The 21,591-nt window shown below is 42.9% G+C and overlaps 2 long non-coding RNA genes across 2 annotated transcripts; both read left to right on the forward strand.

Moving 5' to 3' along the window:
• The first annotated feature begins 7,611 nt into the window (after nt 1-7,611).
• On the forward strand, nt 7,612-15,231 carry LOC141410121 (uncharacterized). Its single transcript, XR_012433897.1, has 2 exons — nt 7,612-7,679; nt 11,532-15,231. It is a non-coding gene; the product is annotated as an uncharacterized lncRNA (long non-coding RNA).
• LOC135970639 (uncharacterized) lies at nt 9,022-11,225 on the forward strand. The gene is made up of 2 exons (XR_010586433.2): nt 9,022-9,790; nt 10,114-11,225. It is a non-coding gene; the product is annotated as an uncharacterized lncRNA (long non-coding RNA).
• Nucleotides 15,232-21,591: the final 6,360 nt, after the last annotated feature.

Here is a 21,591-nt window from a genome sequence, read left to right on the forward strand (position 1 = left end):
CTACCCTATGTTCTCTGATGGTAGAATTGCAACCAAATAATAATAATAATTGCTAGTTTATTTGAATGTTTACTATGTCATAGGTTCTTTAAACGCATTGATTTACTTAATCCATTCAACAGCCCTATTTCAGATGAGGAAACTGACTTTTAGAAATAATAAGTACCACAAAGATTACTTCCTGGTCCTAAGAGGAAAGTTAATTGTGTAATGAAGTTATCAGGCTCTTGCCACCCTAATACCGTGGTAAATCTTAACATAATTAATGGCAGAACAACCACATATTACATGTCTCCTGCTGGGATGACAACATTAAGTGGATACCATCTACTATGACATATTCTTTTTTTTTTTTTTTTTTTTTTTTTTTTTTTTTTTTGAGAGAGGGTTTCACCCTGTTGCCCAGGCTGAAATGCAGTGGTTCCATCACAGCTCACTTCAGCCTCAGCCTCCCGGGATCAAGCAATCCTCCCTCTTCAGCCTTCCAAGTAGCTGGGACTACAGGCACATGCCACCATACTCTTGTTAATTTTTTTTAATTTTTTGCAGAAAAAGGGTCTCAAACTCCTGACTTCAAGAAATTTTCCCACCTCAGCATCCCAAAGTTCTGGGATCGCATGTGTAAGCCTCTATACCCAACAACTATGACGTGTTATAAAGATGTTAAGTACCCACAAAAATTAAAAATATTTTTAAAAAAATGTTTAACTTAGATCTAACCAAGTTAACAGGATAGGCTATAGGATCAGCTAAAGGAAAGCAAAAGGCAGCAAACAAATTCTGGCAGTAGGACAACTGGCCTCTTTCCTTCACCAATTTAGGAAAAGGTATTTTTCTAGATTTAAATATTAAGAGACATAACAACAGATGTAGTGTATTATCTAGATCTAGATCCTAGTTTCGACAAACCAGCTATAAAGGACATTTTGCAGAAAATGCCTGGGTCTTGATATTGCAGTTCCAGAAACCCACCTTTGTCCAGGTCCCTTCAGTTGATTTTCCTCAAGGGAATGAATTCATCAGTTATGTTGTTTATTTTGTTTTGGTTTTCGGTTTCTTCTGAGACACATTCTCACTCTGTCACCCAGGCTGGAGTGCAGTGGCACTATCTCAGCTCACTGCAACCTCCGCTTCCCGGGTTCAAGAGATTCTTTTGCCTCAGCCTCCCAAGTAGCTGGGATTACAGGTGTGCGCCACCACGCCCAGCTCATTTTGTTGTTTTGTTTTGTTTTGTTTTGTTTTGTTTTGAGACAGAGTCTCGGTCTGTGGCCCAGTCTGGAGTGCAGTGGCCGGATCTCAGCTCACTGCAAGCTCCGCCTCCCGGGTTTACGCCATTCTCCTGCCTCAGCCTGCCATGTAGCTGGGACTACAGGCGCCTGCCACCTCGCCGGCTAGTTTTTTGTATCTTTTAGTAGAGACAGGGTTTCACCGTGTTAGCCAGGATGGTCTCAATCTCCTGACCTCGTGATCCGCCCGTCTCGGCCTCCCAAAGTGCTGGGATTACAGGCTTGAGCCACCGCGCCCGGCCTAATTTTTTTGTATTTTTAGTAGAGACGGGATTTTACCACATTGGCCAGGTTGGTCTCGAACTCCTGACCTCAAATGCTCTGCCAGCCTCAGCTTCCCAAAGTGCTGAGATTACAGGCATGAGCCACCATGTTCGGCCCATCAATTATGTTTTGATTTCTTTCTGATTTCCCTCTGTGCTGACCCTGGCCTTTTTTGCTTCCAAGTCTATTCTTCACTTTTCCCCTGCTCTTTTCAAAATGGCAGTGGAAGCCAGGTGCAGTAGCTCATACCCGTAATCCCAGCTACTCAGGAGGCTGAGGTAGAAGGATCATTTGAGCCCAGAAGTTGGAAGCTACAGTGAGCTATGGTCTGGTCACTGCACTCCAGCCTGGGTAATGGGGCGAGACTCCATCTCTATTTAAAAAAAAAAAGGTCGGGTGTGGTGGCACACACGCCTGTAATGCCAACACTTTGGGAGGCTGAGGCGAGCAGATCACAAAGTCAAGAGATCAAGACCATCCTGGCCAACATGGTGAAACCTAATTTCTACTAAAAATACAAAAATTAGCTGGGCATGGTGGTGTGCACCTGTAGTCCCAGCTACTCAGGAGGCTGAGGCAGGAGAATGGCTTGAACCTAGGAGGTGGAGGTTCCAGTGAGCCGAGATCACACCACTGCACTCCAGCCTGGCGACAGAGCGAGACTTTGACTCAAATAATAATAATAAAAAAAAGTCCGTGGCGGACTGACTCCATGAAGGCTGCAGGGGCTGGACTTCTATACTGGTTGACTTCCAAGCTGAATTGCTGGGCTCCATCAACTGGAGGCATTTTCTGGAGACTGGAGAGATCAAGGAAAAAGTCAGGGTATCTCCTACTCTGACACCACCTCCAAGCCAGAGTATCCATCCTCTCCCTACCCCTCAACATCAGGGTGTCTCCTATAACCTACTTGGGTCTAACTTGCAGTTGGTCCTAGACCCTGAGCTCTGGTAGCACAGTGTTGTCCTTCTGTCCCTCCAGTATAAGGGTGGTAGTAGCTTCTTGCTGTCACTCATCTCTGTCTGGGCTATTTGACTATTCTCTGTTTGGCTTTTTGTCTCTGCCAATACCTGTATAAACCATTTATCTGGATTAAGTTCCCTGGGTTTTAAAGACTTAGAATGGTTTTCCAGGTTGGACCTTGACATATAGGTATATATATGTGTGTGTGTATATATGCTCAGAGTGACCTTATCTCCAAGTTCCAAGGGTTATCTCCATCATGTCCTGACCATGGGCCCTGTTATCTTGTAAAGCAGTGCTTTTCACACTTTTTCTCTGAATGTTCCAGGCAACTGAGAGAGTTCATTTGTCACCCTCATTCCTCTAGTTCTGTAGCCAAAATCCCAAGTGCCTACCTGAGCTTGAAATGCCCTTGAACTCTTGTGCACTTGTGTGGTGTCTTAAAAACTCACAATGTTAGTAATCTACTTCATAACACATCTATGTTGGTCTTAAGGTATTTTACATATAAAATTTTTTTACTTATATTTGAATAGGTAGTATATACACGGTAGAAAATTAGAAAACCACAAAAATATTTCCCAGCCACATCCTTGTTCCCAGTTTCCTTTCTTTTTCTTTCTTTCTTTCTTTTTTTTTTTTTTTGAAACAGAGTCTCGCTGTCTCCCAGGCTAGAGTGCAGCGGCGCGATCTCGGCTCACTGCAAGCTCCACCTCCTGGGTTCACGCCATTCTCCTGCCTCAGCCTCCTGAGTAGCTGCGACTACAGACGCCCGCCACCACGCCCGGTTATTTATTTATTTATTTATTTATTTATTTATTTATTTATTTTGTATTTTTAGTAGAGACAGGGTTTCACCGTGTTAGCCAGGATGGTCTCGATCCGGACCTCGTGATCCGCCCGCCTTGGCCTCCCAAAGTGCTGGGATTACAGGTGTGAGCCACCGTGCCCGGCCTTATTTTTTTTATTTTTATCTTTTATTTTTTTAAGACGGAGTCTCACTCTGTCTCCCAGGCTGGAGTGCAGTGGCGCCATCTCGGCTCACTGCAAGCTCCGCCTCCCGGGTTCATGCCATTCTCCTGCCTCAGCCTCCCGAGTAGCTGGGACTACAGGCGCCCGCTACCACGCCCGGCTAATTTTTTGTGTTTTTAGTAGAGACGGGGTTTCACCATGTTAGCCAGGATGGTCTCGATCTCCTGACCTCATGATTCGCCCGCCTTGGCCTCCCAAAGTGCTGGGATTACAGGCGTGAGCCACCGCGGCCTGCCTCTTTTTTGTTTTGTTTTTTTTTAAGAGAGACGGAGTCTCACTCTGTGGCCCAGGCTGGAGTGCAGTGGTGCGCTCTTGGACCACTGCAACCTCCGCCTCCCGGGTTCAAGTGATTCTCCTGCCTCAGCCTCCCCAGTAGCCCGTACTACAGGTGTGCACTGCCACGCCCAGCTAATTTTTCTATTTTTGGTAGAGATGGGGTATTTCACCATGTTGGACTGGTCTTGAACTCCTGGCCTCAAGTGATCTACCTGCCTTGGCCTCCTAAAGTGCTGGAATTACAGACGTAAGCCACTGCACCCAGCCCTTTGTTCCCAGTTTCTTACATATCTTTCCAGAAAAAGATTATCCATATGCGAACAAAAATATGTTTCCTGGTTCTATTATACAGATACATAGTATTTCGTTGTGTAGATGTACCTCCATATATTAATCTGTCCTTTATTGATGAGTGCTTAAATTGTTTCCTGTCTCTTTCTAATTCAATGATGCTGCAGTACATCATTAATTCACAGACATGCAAACAGACATGCAAGCTAAAGTTTGGGCTGGGTGCTGTGGCTCAGACCTGTAATCCCAGCACTTTGGGAGGCCGGGGGTGGGGGTGGGGGGTGGATCACCTGAAGTCAGTAGTTCAAGACCAGTCTGACCAACATGGTGAAACCCTGTCTCTACTAAAAATAGAAAAATTAGCCAGGTGTAGTAGCATGCACCTGTAATCCCAGCTACTTGGGAGGCTGAGGCAGGAGAATCGCTTGGATTCAGGAGGCGGAGCTTGCATCGAGGGAAACCTGCGCCATTGCACTCCAGCCTGGGCAACAGAGTGAGACTGTGTTTCAAAAAACAAGCAAAAAAAAAGATCGACTGGGTGCGGTGACTCACGCTTGTAATCCCAGCACTTTGGGAGGCCAAGGTAGTTGGATCACCTGAGGTCAGAAGTTCGCAACCAGCCTGGCCGACATGATGAAACCCCGTCTCTACTAAAAATAGAAAAATTAGCCAGGCGTGGTGGCACACACCTGTAATCCCAGCTATTAGGAAGCTGAGGCAGTAGAATCACTTGAACCCAGGAGGCAGAGGTTGCAGTGAGCCGAGACTGTGCCATTGCACTCTGGCATGGGCAACAAGAGCAAAACTCTATCTCAAAAAAAGAAAAAATAATAAAATAAAATTCTAGGAGTGGAATTGCTGGCTTGAAGAGCTTTCTTTGCATTTGTAATTTTGAAAAATAATGCTAGATCGCCCTTCACTGTGGTTATATTTGAGAGTGCTTTTTTACCCTTTCTATCTAATAAATAAAAAATGGCATTGTAAGTCGGGCACGGTGGTCACGCCTGTAATCCCAGCACTTTGGGAGGCCGAGGTGGGCGAATCACCTGAGGTCAGGAGTTTGAGACCAGCCTGACCAAAATGGAGAAACCCCGTCTCTACTAAAAATACAAAATTAGCCAGGCATAGTGGCACTCGCCTGTAATCCCAGCTACTCAGGAGGCTGAGGCATGAGAATCGCTTGAATCTGGGAGGCAGAGGCTGCAGTGAGCCGAGATCAGCCACTGCACTCCAGCCGGGGTGAATGAGCAGGACTCTGTCTAAAAAAAAATGAAAATAAAAAAATAAACAAATAAATTTTCCCACATATTTTTCTTTTCTTTTCGAGACAGGACCTCTAACTTCATCTCACTAAAAGAGGAAAAAAAGAAAGACAGTCTCACTCTGTCACCCAGGCTGGAGTGTGGTGGTGTAGTCACAGCTCACTGCAGCCTTGGCCTTTTGGGCTCAAGCAATCCTCCCACCTGAGCCTCCCAAGTAGCTGATACTATAAGCACCTACCACCATGCCTGGCTAATTAAAAACAATTTTTTAAGAGACAAAGTCTTGCTATGTTACCCAGGCTGGTCTTGAACTCCTGGGTTCAAATGATCCTCCTGCCTTGGCCTCCCAAAGTGCTGGGATTTTAGGTGTGAGCCACTATGCCTAGCTCATTTTTTCTAATTCTTTTATTATTTCATTTCTTTTTCATGTTTATATCCTTTATCCATCTGGAACTTATTTTAAAGTAAGGTATGGAAGAGGGATCTATGCTAATTTTTCTTTTCACAAACATCAACCTAGTTATCCTAGCACCAGTTTTTGAAAAATCTACCATTTTTCCTACTAATTTGAAATCCTATTTTATTATAGGCTAAGCTCCTCTATATATTCTATTTCATCTCTGGGCTTTCTGGTCTGTTTCATTGGTCTATTGATGTGCCTCTACCAAGTGTTTTAATTATTACAACTCGTATCTGTTATTTTAATATAACAACCTATGTAAATTAAGCAGTTGAGTTACTTAGTTTTATCCCTTCCTAAAAAATTCTTCCAGTAGGCCGGGTGTGGTGGCTCATTCCTGTAATCCCAGCACTTTGGGAGGCCGAGGCAGATGGATCACCTGAGGTCAGGAGTTCAAGACCAGCCTGGCCAACATGGCAAAATCCTCTCTCTACTAAAAATACAAAAAATTAGCTAGGCATGGTGCTATATGCCTATAGTCCCAGCTACTGGGGAGGCTGAGGCAGGAGAATTGCTTGAACCTGGAAGGCGGAGGTTGCTGTGGGCCAAGGTTGTGCCACTGCACTCGAGCCTGGGTGACAGAATGAGACTCTCTCCCAAAAAAAAAAAATTCTGTTAGGCTGGGCATGGGGGCTCACGGCTGTAATCCCAGCACTTTGGGAGGCTGAGGCAGGCAGATTACAGTGTCAGGAGTTTGAGACCAGCCTGGCCAATATGGTGAAACCTCGTCTCTACTAAAAATACAAAAATTAGCCGGGCATGGTGGCAGGCGCCTGTAATCCCAGCTACTCGGGAGGCTGAGGCGGGAGAATGGCTTGAACCCGGGAGGCAGAGGTTGCAGTGAGCCGAGATCGCACCACTGCATTCCAACCTGGGCAACAGAGTGAGACTCTGTTTCAAAAAAAAAAAAAAAAAAAAAAAATTCCTCCAGCAGAATTGACTTTTGTGTTTTTCATGTAGGTTTGGCACATCTGCTGGCACAATGTGGTATAACCCTATGGGGGAACAGTTGCCAATTAAATGTACAATGTCCTGTTAAATTTGAATTTCAGATATGCAATAATTTTTAATATAAGTATATCCCATGTAATTATTTTTTTCTAAATCTGGAAACCCTACTATAGGGTACTGTATTAAAAAGAAATTTTCTAGTTGCAGATGACAAAACCCTACTTAAACCTGCTTAGGTAAATAGGATATAGAGGCTCAGAAAGCTGGGACATTGAAGGGTAGATTTATCCTCAGGTGTGATTGACCTAGGGCCTGAAATAATGTCACTTGGTCTCTTTCTCCATTTCTCATCTCTGCTTGTCTACTTCTCTTTGCCCACTGGCCTCATCGTCCCACGTTGCAACCTGGTTTCCTCCACACAGATGAGACAGCCTCATATATATATCTCCAAACTTCCATTCTTCTAGCACATAATGCCGGAAGCCAGGGAAGGACCTAAATGGGCACACTTATACATCAAGAGTCCTTCTTGGTTGGAAATGAGTGGAATGCAGGGGCCTTTGAAAACAGTATGCTGAGACTAGATAGGGCTCAAGGACAGTATCTCCAATTGAACTTTTAATGAACTCCCGTAGGCGCCAAGAAGGTGGGCAGATAAGGAAGAGCATAGAAACAAAGAACTGAGTAGAAGGTTACATCTGGGAAAAGAAAGTTTGTTTTGCATTGCATTCTTTCTGCTGACGTGGGGTTTATGGAGTATAAATAAAGTGAGGCGGAGGCTCTGAGCGCGGCCGCCATGTTCTCTGTGTGTCTTTGTCTTTTGTGTGTTCTTTCATTCTCCACCACCCCCGGCACGGACCCCAACAAGTGGCGCAGCGAGCAGGGTCAGCACGGGTGAGTAGGGGAGAACAAGAAGGGGAACCCCCTAGGGGCGGGTAAGGCCCAGATATTGTTAAGGGGAACCTTCTTAAGCTTTCATTATGGGGAATTCCATCTCTCTGGCCTCAGAATATTTACGGCTGTTTCAAGGACTGTTGCTGTCTATAGGAGTAGAAGTGAAAGAAAAAGACTTTCAAGTGATTGTTTGCCCATGTTGAACAACATTGTTACTGGTTTCAGTATCAGACTAAAGTGCAGCTGAATCGCAGAGAATGGTTACAGGTAGTAAAAACTCTGCTTAGAGCTCTCCAGTTAGGGGATATTATGCCTCTAAAATTGTGGACCTTGTGTGACTCTATCACTCAGACATTAGAGTTACTTGAGACTGATTCAGAGTGTGGTAATGTAGCCACAGGAGGAAAGGTATCTGAGGATTTGGAAAAAAAATAAATCTGAAATGAAGCCCATTTGTGCCAGGATAACAGAGGATGGGGGGGTAGCAAAAGGGGGAGAAGAGAAAAAGCCAGCTCTTCCTTCTTCTAAGGGAAATTCTGACATGCAGAGTATTATGGAAATGCTTCAACAAATATTACAGATATATTCTTCTAATTCACCTTTGCGAGCTTTCCCTGTTTCTTTTCCTTCTGCCCTGTTAAAAGAGGATTTTCCAGAGCCTCCAATTCCCCGGCTTCCTTATCTTTGCCTTTGTTTGGCAAAGTTGAAGCCCTGTTCACATCAGACATACTTTAAATTTATATTAAACACCTGTTTAATATGTTAAAACCAGTGTATATGTATATCTTGTTGTTTGTTAAAATATTATGAGTATTTCAATAGTCAATAAATAAACACATTAATATTAACTATTAATATTAATATAGTATTAATAACCCCAGCTAGGAAATTGTTATGTTATAGGGGTGCATAGGTTCCACCAATTTACACTCCAAACAGAAGTTGAGTATTCGAGTTGCTTAACACATTAACTACCTCTTGATATTTTCTGTGTTTTTAAATTTTAACCATTGTATTGTGTATGTAATGATTCTCAATTTGGTATTAATATACATATTTCCTAGTGAGTAATGATGTTAGACATATAGGTTTATTGTCATTTCTTTGTTCTGCTACTTTTGGTTGGGTTATTTACCTTTTCCTATTAATATGTTGGGATTCTTTATATTTGGGGATATGAGTATTATTATATATTATATATACTTTTAATTTAAAAAAAAAATTTAAGGAGCTGGATCTGTTTCCAATTATTTGTGCTTCTTTTGCTCCTAATGCTCAGTTTTCAAATGGTGGCAATAATGTCCAATTTAATGCCTTACAAATTAAATTTTTAAAAAGAAATGAAAGCTGCCATTTCTAACTATGGATCTCAATCTCCTTTTATCCTTGGTCTTCTTGATGTTTTTTCATCAGAAAATTTGATGATTCCTATAGACTGGAAGACTTTGGGGAAGACTTTTCTTGATCGTTCTCAGTGGTTACAATTGCACAGCTGGTAAATGAACAAGGCACATGTACAGGCTAGGAAAAATATTATGTGTGATCCCCCTGGACCCACTGAGGAACAACTCACAGGCACGGGCCAATATGCTACTCTTAATGCTCAGGCTGGTCTAGATGATGTTGCCCTTACTCAAATCAAGACTTTGTTTTTAAGGGCCTGAAATAAGGTAGAGATAACAGGAAAATGTTCCCTTTCCTCTGTGAAGATTTTATAGGGCACAAATGAACCATATCTATATTTCGTAGCCCGTCTTCAGGATGCTGTCTTCAAAATTGTGGGTGCTGGCCTTGCATCAAAAATTTTGTTACAAACATTGTCTTTTAAAAATGCTTATGCTGACTGTTAAAAATTGTTAAAATCGTTAAAGGCCAATGGGGCCAATTTAGATAAATATATTAAAACTTGTGTTAGTGTTGGAGGGGCTATTTATGATGCTCAATTATTTGCTGGAGCTTTGTCTAAAGCCTTAAAAGGAAATAACAAACAAGGTGTTTGCTTTCAGTGTGGTAAACCTAGACATTTCAAAAAAGAATGTCATAAAAATTGAACACTTTTATCCCTCAAGGCAGAAAGCTGCCTTCAGAGGTGTACAAATATTGTGGTAAAGGTCGACATTGGGCCGGGCGCGGTGGCTCAAGCCTGTAATCCCAGCACTTTGGGAGGCCGAGACGGGCGGATCACGAGGTCAGGAGTTCGAGACCATCCTGGCTAACACGGTGAAACCCCGTCTCTACTAAAAAATACAAAAAACTAGCTGGGCGAGGTGGTGGGCGCCTGTAGTCCCAGCTACTCGGGAGGCTGAGGCAGGAGAATGGCGTAAAAACCCGGGAGGCGGAGCTTGCAGTGAGCTGAGATCTGGCCACTGCACTCCACCCTGGGCAACATAGCGAGACTCCGTCTCAAAAAAAAAAAAAAAAAAAAAAAAAAAAGGTCGACATTGGACAAATAAATGTCGTTCCAAAACTGATAAAAGTGGAAATTTACTGTCTCCTCTCCTGGGAAACGGGAGTCGGGGCCCACAGGCTTGGGGCCCCAACAATTACAATACAAGTCTACTACAATATTCAGTGAGCAATGGCCTACAACATTAAGGAATAAATTCAAGTCCTCCTTAAGGATCCCACACCTTACCCCAGTTTCTCAGCTTTATGCGGCAACTAAGCAGAGCGCCGCTGCTGACTTAGCTATTACTCAGCCTTATACTTTGTCTCCTAATAGAGGAATATATAAATTAGCTATTAGAGTGTGTGACCCTTTGCCAAAAGGACATGTAGGACTTTTGTTAGGTCAAAACGACAGTGCTATATGGAAGTTAATGATGATTCCAGAAAGCATTGATCTTGATGTTACTAATAAAATTCTTATTATGGTACAAGTTTCACAATTTATATGCCTAGAGGCAGGGGAACGTATTCTCAATAGGGAGGATTTGGTAGCACAGAAAAAACTGTTTTTTGGGACACTTTAGTTTCTAATTAAAAGCCCTTATGTTCATTGCATATTAATGGAATAGTTTTTAAAGGGTTAATTGACATGGGGGTGAATATGTCTATTATTTGTTTAAATTAGTGGCCTATACAATGGGAAAAAAGACAAGTTTCAGTTATACTCACTGGCTTGGGTGCTGCTTCTGTGATTTATCAAGACATAGAACCTTTAACCTGTGTCGGTCCTAAAGGTCAACAAGGTCAAGTGTTTTTTTTTATTTTTATATTGTTCCTATCAATATTAATTATTGGGAACAAGATCTTTCACAACAATTTGCTGCTTTTTTAAACATTCCTCATATTTCCTCAGCTGCCAAAAATATGATGTTCAAAATGGGCTACAATCCTTTAAACTCATAGCCACCACTCCTATTTAGGTGAAACAGTGACCATTATTTAAAGAAATACTTAGGACTCTAAAAGAGTAAGTCAAAAAACAAATGGCCGAGAGGAATATAAAGCCACGTATTTCTGCATGGAATTCCCGTCTTTGTCTTGTCTTAAAACTATAAATGTTTACATTAAACCTAGGGAAAGTTTACAGCCTGGTCTTCCTAATCCTGCCCTTATCCCACAAAGTTAAAACCAGAGAAAAGCAGCAAGATGCTTTTGTATCATTACAAACTCAGCTTTCTTTCTACTCACTTAATATTGCCACAGAAAAAATTTAACTGGATTTTCTTATTCAATATTTAGGTTATACCTTGGGGGCACAAAATATTCGACCCCAAAAAATTCAAATTCGACGTGATCATTTAAAAACATTAAATGATTTTCAAAAGTTTCTAGGAGACATTAATTGGATGCGTCCTGTTTTAGGAATACCAACATATCAGTTATAACATCTTTTTTCTATTCTAGAAGGAGACAGTCACTTGGACAACTCACGTCATTTAACTCCTTTGGCTTTACAGGAACTCCAACTTGTTGAAGAACAACTTCAAAAGGCCCTTCCTTTTGTTTATTTCATACTTTACCTTCTCCCACAGGAATGATTCATCAAACTAATCGACCACTAAAATGGATCTTTTTGTCCAATAAAATATCTAAACGCTTGGCTACTTATATCGATTGTTTAGCTGAACTGATCATCAAAGGACAGCATCACTGTGGACAACTTTGGGGAGGAGATCCTTCCTTAATTATCTCTTAATTCACTCATAGTCAGATCACTTATCTTCTTGCAACTTCTGATTCTTGGCAAGAAGCTTCATCAATCTTGAGTTACAGTTTATCCTTATCCCTCGGTGCAACAGGGAGAATTGTTTGCTGTTCTGATGATCTTACTTGATTTCCCTACTACTGGTTGTAACATTGTTAGTGATTCTCAATACGCCGTTTATGTTACTTCTTATATTTCTCAGGCCACTTTACCTCTTTGTGCTACTTCTTCTCTTCAGAAATTCTTTTCTTTGTTATCCTTTACTTTGAGCCAACGTCGAGCTCCTTTATTCATCACTCATCTTCGTTCTCATTCTCAACTTTCTGGACCATTAGTTCATGGTAATACTCAGATTGATTTGCTTTTAATTGGCCACCTACATGCTGCAGAACAAAAATATACTCTACATCACACTAATAGTTCTGGCCTTCAACGATGGTTTCATTTAACTCATAAACAAGCTCGTTCTCTTATTCGAGCTTGTCCTTCCTGTGCTCCTTTGAGCATTCCATCCTTCCATCCTGGGGTTAATTCACGAGATGTCCCTTCTTTTGGACGATTAAAATGTTCATCATACCATTGATACCTTTTCTCATTTCTGTTATTACTCATCTCTTAGTTTGTTTCGCCATCATGGGCATTCCTCTTATACTTAAAACTGATAATGCCCCTGCTTATGTCTCTCGTAAATTACAAGTTTTCTTACAGCAATACAATATTCAACATATCACCGGTATCCCGGGCAACAGTCAAGGTCAAGCCATCATTGAGCGCACAAATTTAACTTTAAAAACTTAACTATTAAAACAAAACAAAAAGGGGGAAATGAGCCCCCCAGAAACCAGATTTTGAAACCAGATTTTGAAGGTTCTTTTTACCTTAATTTTTTTGAATCAATGGAGACAATTGCAAGACTCTGCTGTCGTAACCCATCTTTCCTCAACTCCCTCGGTGATAGTCCCCGCTGACAGTTTAAAGGTTTGGTATCCTAATGAAGAAGGTAAGTATGTTCAAGGGCAAGTTCTTGTTGTTTTTTTTTTTTTTTGAGATGGAGTCTCACTCTGTCGCCCAGGCTGGAGTGCAGTGGCCGGATCTCAGCTCACTGCAAGCTCCGCCTCCCGGGTTTACACCATTCTCCTGCCTCAGCCTCCCGAGTAGCTGGGACTACAGGCGCCGGCCACCTCGCCCGGCTAGTTTTTTGTATTTTTTTTTAGTAGAGACGGGGTTTCACCGTGTTAGCCTGGATGGTCTCGATCTCCTGACCTCGTGATCCGCCCGTCTCAGCCTCCCAAAGTGCTGGGATTACAGGCTTGAGCCACCGCGCCTGGCCAAGGGCAACTTCTAAAACAGGGACGGGGCTATGCTCTTGTCCTTACAGGGAGCGGACCTGAGTGGTTTCCTACAAGATGATTGAAACCCTGTTGAAAAGAAAACTGGATTCAGCATGCATTTCTTCCTTTGTTAGATGTGCCTCGGCAGGGGACTTATGTCTCTTAGTGAGGCTTTGTATGAATATTGGACTTATATTCCCTTTCCACCCTTGTATCAGGGAGTCACCTGGGAGGAGGCGGAAATTAAGGTTTTCACCCATAACATTACTTGGATGCCGTCCCCCATATGGACAAGGACAACATAGAACGGGAAACAGCAATTATAATCAGCACATACCAATTTGGAGTGGAAGCACTTCCAATATGTATGGGAATAGTCCTCATTGTCTCCGAAAATCGCATGAAGCTTGGGCTGTTCGTTATAATCATAGTCATGTGGCTGCTAATACTGTTATTATTGTAACTAGAAGTTTTTAATATAATCATACTGTATATAGTAATGAAACTATTCCTAGTTCTTTACTTTTTTGTCCTATTCTAGAGGTTTCTCCTAATATTGAGGTGCTGGAGTGACAACAATGTCGGGGAACTAAACCCCGGATTTTATTAGAATACAATGGGATGCAAATAACTGATTGAAGTGTGCACGGTGATTTTCAAACAAAATTTAGTCACATACCTTTGAAATGACACTGGGTAAATAAAGTATTGCTGCTAACAGTAATGAAACCTTGGTATGGTGTGAAGGAGGCCTGAAGTACAGAGTTATTTTTGGAAGTTGTTAGTTGCAGGCGATGCCATTAGCACTTTTGTGGGGAATATGCCCCTTAATCTTTCTAACCTGAATAACTCCTTTCATATTCAGTTATATCGGAATACCTCCTGATATATTATTGCTTGTGTCCGTAAGCCCTACCTATTATTAGCAGGAAATTTGACATGGGATAATCTTACGGGGATTGTTAATTGTACAGATACGTGTACATTTTTGTCTTGCCTCAATCATTCCTGGTGGCACAACTTTACTGGGGATATTTATATCCTCAGGGCTCGTAAGGAAATTTGGCTACCTGTTAACCTTACGCGACCATGGGGGGCATCACCTCTTGAGACTTATATTTGGACTTCTCTCCAGCGAACCCTCTGTGCCCTTGGACTTATAATTGCCTCGGTGATGAGCCTTGTCGCCATCGTCTCCACTGCGGCCGTAGCAGGGCTCGCTCTTCATCAAAGCATACAAAATGCTGAATTTGTGCAGCAATGGCATGAGCAATCTCACCGGTTATAGCTTCAACAACAAAACATTGATTCTCAACTTGCTGAAAGATTGGACAACATGGAACAAGCCTTGACACGGCTTGGAGATCAGCTCACTGTACTCAGTACTCGGATGACATTACAATGTGATTGGAACTCCACTCAATTTTGTGTAATGCCTATGCCTTTTAACATCTCTCAAAATTGGACTGTAATCCGAAAATTATTAGTAGGCCATAAAAATATTAGTTTGGACATCCAAGAGCTCACTCAGAACATTTCCGAAGCATTTTGACAACAATTACATGTGTTGTCCGGAACTGTAACCCTTCAGGAGCTGGGTCAGCGCCTTGCTGCCTTTAACCCATGGACCCAGATGAAGACATGGATTTCTACAATCTCTGGAAGTATATTGCTTTGGGCACTTGGATTGAGTCTACTTCTTTTGGTGATTTGATGCTCCCTCCGTCGCCTCCAAAAACAAAAGAAAACACAAGAACAAATATGGGCTACCTTTTTAGGACTGAGGCAAAACAAAAAAAAAAGGGGGGAAATGCAGGGGCCTTTGAAAACAGTATGCTGAGAATAGATAGGGCTCAAGGACAGTATCTCCAATTGAACTTTTAATGAACTCCCGTAGGCACCAAGAAGGCGGGCAGATAAGGAAGAGCATAGAAACAGAACTGAGTAGAAGGTTACATCTGGGAAAAGAAAGTTTGTTTTGCATTGCATTCTTTCTGCTGACGTGGGGTTTATGGAGTATAAATAAAGTGAGGCGGAGGCTCTGAGCGCGGCCGCCATGTTCTCTGTGTGTCTTTGTCTTTTGTGTGTTCTTTCATTCTCCACCACCCCCGGCACGGACCCCAACAGTGGAAAATTGTGATTGCCAGTTCCACTTAAACCTCAGGGAGAGAAGGAGGATACCCAAAACTTCGGGGAGTACTGTTGTCAAAGAAGAAGTATAAAAATGCATCCTGGACCCAAAATGGTATGTACAGCTGCAACCATTGGTCATGCCTAACCCAGTCTGCAAAGCCTAACTCAAAGGAGGTACCAGTTTAAGGTGGTAATTTCCATTGTCACCACCAGAAGACTTGGGTCCTTAGTTCCATAGTAACCTACACCTTCCTCAACTCTCCTGTATCTTTCCACAATGCTGAAACACAAAAAGTAATACTCAGTTATTCAACAAATGTTTACTGAGCTTTCTCTTTGTGTTCAGGTCTCTGTTGGCCATCATTAATAGGAAAATGAGTAACACACTGTGCCCATCATCAAGTTTAGTGTGGGATATAAGCATTTAAACAAAGAATTACAACATTTTATGGTAAGGACTATAATAAGACAACTTTATCAAAAGGCAGTAGCACAATGGTCATGAGCACAGCCTCTAGATCCAGTCTGCCTGTGTTTGAATCCTAGTACCACCACAAGCTGCTGCTTTGATCTTGGGAAAGTTGCTTAACCTCTTTGTGTCTCGGCTTTCTCATCTGTAAAATGCAGATGATAATAGTACCTCCTTCAGAGGGTCATGGCTGTGAGGGCTGATTAAGATCATTCTCAAAGCACTTGGCTGGGTGCGGTGGCTCATGCCTGTAATCCCAGCACTTTGGGAGGCCAAGACAGGCTGATCACGAGGTCAAGAAATTGAGACCATCCTGACTAACACAGTGAAAACCCATCTCTACTAAAAATACAAAAAATTAGCCAGGCGTGGTGGCGGGCGCCTGTAGTCCCAGCTACTCAGGAGGCTGCGGCAGGAAAATGGCATGAAACCGGGAGGCAGAGCTTGCAGTGAGCCGAGATCACGCCACTGCATTCCAGCCTGGGGGCTCAAAAACAAAAACAACAACAAATAATAAAGCACTTAGCACTGCGTGATAAGCATGCAGTAATTGGTGGACAGTGTTGGGACTGTCAATAAGAATAAGTACCCAAAACCCAGGTCTCTTGAATTCCAAATCCAGGAATCCCTCCAAGCCTCTTCAGGGCCACACAGGGGATGAGCTGTGGAACTGGAGAGGCATTTTTCTCCCAATAAGATACTTCAGCTTCACTTTGTTGTTTTGTTTGTTTTTACATCTTGTTTCTACTCCATCATATCAGCTTCACTTTGTAGCCATCGTTGCCTGGTGACTCCTCCATCAGTTAGGCACTCTTCAAAATCTACAATTCTTAGTTCCATTGCCAGACCTCAGGGCCGTGAAGTGCAGGGGAGAGACTGAATTCCAAAGACAGACTTGCCTCTGTACTCTGAGTGATGCTTCCAGAACTGTTGATCTGTTTGTTGATGGATGCCTCGTTGAGAAAGATTATACCGTTGTGGCCTTCCCTGCTAACTTTTAATTTTGAACTGAGAGCTTGTGGCCATGAAGTAGACTCGGAAGGATAAAACTGGATCTTTCTATTTGGAAACAACAGTGGGATATAAGGTTGTAAAAGCTCATGCCAGGCCTCCCAGGTAGGTGTAAACATAGCTGTGGCTGGGAACTCGTGACTGTGGCTGGCAATCTTCATCCCACTTTACCCTGCAAGTGAAATTGCTTGGGAGGTGACCTAGCTGCTGCTTTCCAAGGCCATGGGTATCTGGAGACAAGGCTTTATCCACCTAGCCTGGTCAAATGAGAACAATGCTAAGACTACGATGAGGATGCCCATCTGGCACCTACAAGGTGGTAGCAGACACCATCCATCTTTGCCTGGCTATGTGGGAAGGAAATAATTACTCATTAGTTCTGCTGTTATTGTCCTGGCTCCCGCACAGTAAACAGAGGGCTCACTACTGGGAATAGAAAAGGCCAAAGTCCCAGGGCCTGGGGAACATGTTCTTTGTTGAACCTCTTTATTAATCTAAAGCTGTTGGACCAACAGGTTGTGGTGTTAGGTGGAAGCTGGGCAGGCACTAACCACTAAGGCAGAAGAACTGGTTTGGCAGGGCGGTTTTGAGTAGCAGCTTATCGAAAAGGTGTTATTACTCCTTTTTTTTTATTTTTTGAGACAAGGTCTTAATCTGTCACCCAGGCTGGAGAGCAGTGGTATGATCTCAGCTCAATGCAACCTCTGCCTCCCGGGCTCAGGTGATCCTCTCACCCCAGCCTCCTGAGTAGCTGGGACTACAGATGCATGCCACCACACCTTTTGCATTTTTTGAAGAGACGGTTTCACAATACTGCCCAGGCTAGTCTTGAACTTCCGGGCTCAAGCTATCTGCCCGCCTCAGCCTCTCAAAGTGTTGGGATTACAGGCATGAGCCACCCCGCCGGCCCTATGGCCCACTCTTGAAATGTCTTTTCTTAGATAGATATGATATTTGGTCAGGGACTAGTCTATTAGCACAGGAAGCGTGAGTCTGACTCTAGGGGCGCCAAGCTGGAAACAGGAACATAAGTGGCCTCTGTATGGCTTCCTACTCCAGTAGAACCTGAGGTTGTGGTTGGGAATGAGACACATACAGACACACCCACACACATATGCCATTCTGCTGCCCTATGGCATGTTATCTTTTAGTGGCTTGGCTTTTACTGGGAGAGAAGGGAAACTAACGTTTATTAAGCACCTAGTTTGTGTCAGCACTAGGCAATGTGCTTTCATTATGTTATCTGATGGGATTTGATTTTGAAGCTTTTTTTACTGATAAGGAAACTGTGACTGAAGGAGATGATGTAATCTGAACAAAATTGCATAGTTAATACGTGGGAAAAATATAATTTGAGCCCAAATAGAGTCCAGTGCTTACCCACTTTCCATTGAACACACTGCCTGTACACCTGAGACCTCTACAGTCCAGGCCCAAGTGCAACCTGCCCCAAGTAACTCCTTTGCTGCAATGCCTGAAGCTCATTTTTTCAGAGAGAGACTTCAAATCACCAACTTGTAGCCCCCAGCTGGAATGCCTTCCACATAAAAGGGATAGCTCCCCTAAAAGGTATATCTTTTATATCTTTTTTTTAACATTTTTTTTTAAAAGATGGGATTTTTATGTTGCCCAGGCTGGTCTTGAACTCCTAGCCTCAAGTGATCCTCCTCCCTCAGCCTCCCAAAGTGCTAGGATTATAGGAGTGAGCCACCACACCTGGCAAGTGTATCTTATTGTATGTAAGTTATACCCCAATTAAACCTGACTTTTTATTTTTATTTATGTACTGATTTGGAGGCAGGGTCTCATTCTATTGCCCAGGCTGGGGTGCAGTGGCATGATCATGGCTCACTGTAACTTTGAACTCCTGGGCTCAAGCAATTGTCCCGCCTCATCCTCCCTAGGAGCAGCAGCTAGAACTACAGTCACACCACCATGTTTGTTTTTGTTTTTTGTTTTTAGGATTTTTTTCTCCTTTTTTGAGACATGGTCTCACTCTGTTGCCCAAGCTGGAGTGCAGTGGTGGGATCACAGTTTACTGCAGCCTCAACTGCCTGGGCTCAAGGAATTCCCCTACCTCAGCCTCCTGGGTACCTGGGACCACAAACATGTGTCACCATGCCCAGCTAGTTTTTTTAATTATTTGTAGAGATGAGGTCTCACTGTGTTGTCCAGGCTTGTCTTGAACTTCTGAGCTCAAGCAGTCCTCCTGCCTTGGCTTCCCAAAGTGCTGGGATTACAGGAGTGAGCCACCACTCCTGGCTGGACATCTAGTTAATTTTTGAATTTTGGGGATTATAGGCATGAGCCACCATCCCAGTCTATTTATTTAAGTGTAGTCAAAGCAGTGAGGAAGAAGGAAAGAGTAGAACAGCCAGGTGCAGTGGGTCACACCTGTAATTCCAGCACTCTGGGAGAATCACTTGAGCCCTGGAGTTAACCAGCCTGGGCAACATAGAGAGATCTCTTCGCTACCAAAATGAAAAAAAGAGTAGAACAAGGAGTTTGATCTGTAACTTGGAGCAATCGGTTAAGATAACTCACTACCTTGGGACTAGCCTGACTTTTCTTTTCTTTTCTTTTTTTTTTTTTTGAGATAGAGTTTCACTCTTGTTGCCCAGGCTGAAATGTAATGGCATGATCTCAGCTCACTGCAACCTCCACCTGCCGGGTTCAAGCGATTCTCCTGCCTCAGCCTCCCAAATAGCTGGGATTATAGGCGTGCACCACCATGCCTGGCTAATTTTGTATTTTTAGTAGAGACTGGGTTTCTCCATGTTGGTCAGCTGGTCTCAAACTGCCGACCTCAGGTGATCCACCCACCTTGGCCTCTCAAAGTGCTGGGATTACAGGCATGAGCCACCGCACCCAGCCAGGACTAGCCGGAGTTTTTAAAAGATGTTGGATATATTATATAAAGAGCTCCTACAAAATAACAATAAAATTACCATCAACTCAATAGAAAAATACAAATGAAAAGGAAATATATATATATAAATGTCCTTTATACAGCTGAAAAAATACTCATCCTCACTATAAGATGAATTTAAATTAAAAATTACTGAGATACCATTTATCACTTACTGGATTACTGGATTAGTAAAAATTCAAAAAATTGATATCACTTTGAATAGCCATGCCTATAGGTAGATAGGAACCACCATACATGTGTAAATTGAAACAGTTCCGTTGAAGACAGTTTGACAGAGTCTACGAAAATTCCTTGTGTATATACCTGGTAACTCACCAATTCCATTTCTAGGAATTTATCTTACAGTTATAGTTACAGGAGTGCAAAATGATGTGTATACAAGATTACTCATTGAAGCACTGTTTGGAAAAAAGAGCAAAAGTCTATAAACTTAAATGCCCATCAACAAGGGCCTGGTTAAATACATTATGGGACAAGCATACAGCAGAATAGTATGCACCTATAGGAAACAGTGAGAAGTAGCTGTGTATACTGACATGAAGAACTCTCAGAGATATGTTAGTTGAAGAAAGCAGGGTGCAGATCAGTGTTTATAGTAGATACCATTTATATAAAAAAGAGAGATACTACCTATTTATATGATTTTATAAATGCATTACAAATCTCAAAGGATCACAGAGCTTTGGGAGGCCAAGGCGAGAGGATCACTTGAACCCAGGAGTTTGAGACCAGCTTGGGCAACATAGAGAGACCTTCATCTCTACAAAAAAGTTTTGGGTTTGTTTTTGTTTTTGTTTTTGTTTTTTTGAGACAGTCTCGCTCTGTCGCCCAGGCTAGAGTGCAGTGGCACGATCACAGCTCACTGCAATCTCTGCCTCCTGGATTCAAGTGATTCTCCCACCTCAGCCTCTCAAATAGCTGGGATTACAGGCACGTGCCACTACATCCAGCTACTTTTTTTTTTTTTTTTTTTTTTTAAGTAGAGACTGGGTTTCACCATGTTGGCCAGGCTGGTCTGGAACTCCTGGCCTCAAGTGACCCATCTCCTTGGCCTCCTAAAGTGCTGGGCTTATAGGTGTGAGCCACTGCACCCAGCCCAAAAAAGTTTTTTGTTTTTTGCTTTTAATTAGCTGGGCATGGTGGCACATACCTGTAGTCCCAGCTACTTGGGAGGCAGAGGTAGGAGAATCACTTGAGCCCAGGAGTTCAAGATTACAGTGAGCTATGATTGGACCACCGTACTCCATCCTGACCCTGATCCAGTGAGACCCTGTCTCAAAAAACAAACAAACAAACAAAAACTCTCCAAGGAGCTAAGAAACTAGAAACAGTGGTTATCTGTTGTGAAGGGTAGAGGTGGGAGGGATATATTTCACTCTATACTTTTTCAAAAGTTTGATGTTTAAACTATGAATTTTGCCGGGTGCGGTGGCTCACGCCTGTAATCCCAGCACTTTTGGAGGCCGAGGCGGGCGGATCACGAGGTCAGGAGATGACACCATCCTGGCTAACACGGTGAAACCCCGTCTCTACTAAAAATACAAAAAATTAGCCGGGAGTAGCGGTGGGTACCTGTAGTCCCCAACTACTCGGGAGGCTGAGGCAGGAGAATGGTGTGAACCCGGGAGGTGGAGCTTGCAGTGAGCCGAGATCGCACCACTGCACTCCAGCCTGGGCGACTCAGCGAGACTCAAAAACAATCAAAGAAAAAAAAAACTATGAATTAAAAAAATTAAGTTAATCATTGTTAAACAATAAAGAAAGGAAATAAAAAGAAAATAACATGGTGGGAGGGGCCCACCACATGTCATGGTTGCCATTATGGGACCATTTCTTAGAACCACACCCTACAGGCCCAGTGTGGTGGCTCACACCTGTAATCC

Source organism: Macaca fascicularis, chromosome 4, assembly GCF_037993035.2.
Source record: "Macaca fascicularis isolate 582-1 chromosome 4, T2T-MFA8v1.1".
Classification (NCBI taxonomy): domain Eukaryota; kingdom Metazoa; phylum Chordata; class Mammalia; order Primates; family Cercopithecidae; genus Macaca; species Macaca fascicularis.